Source organism: Phalaenopsis equestris, unplaced genomic scaffold (genome assembly GCF_001263595.1).
Source record: "Phalaenopsis equestris unplaced genomic scaffold, ASM126359v1 Scaffold000163, whole genome shotgun sequence".
Taxonomy (NCBI): domain Eukaryota; kingdom Viridiplantae; phylum Streptophyta; class Magnoliopsida; order Asparagales; family Orchidaceae; genus Phalaenopsis; species Phalaenopsis equestris.
This window is the reverse complement of record NW_018164605.1, coordinates 29,990-30,330: the sequence shown is the minus strand read 5'-3', so window position 1 is coordinate 30,330 and position 341 is coordinate 29,990.

The window sequence follows — 341 nt, the reverse complement described above, 5'->3', positions numbered from 1 at the left end:
AAAGTTAAGAAATTAGTCATAAATACATATAATAATTGTGTGATATAGTAATCTCTTTGTAAACGCCTCCTAGACATTTTTATACATATGCAGTCGGAAAGAAGAGAGTTTTAAATAAGTCACACAAGTCAATAGCGGGTAAGAATGTAATTACAGAAATAATTTTATAATTGTTTAGGGGACCACTGTGCAATTCAATATTCAAAAAGTCACCCAGTCAATAGCCTCTAGAAGAGTTGAACCTTGATAAAGTCTTTGACGGCCCTAAAAGCTGACGCTCATTTTATATTTGTAATAAGAGACACGACGCGGAGCTGCTGGCGCACTCTTTTATAATATAT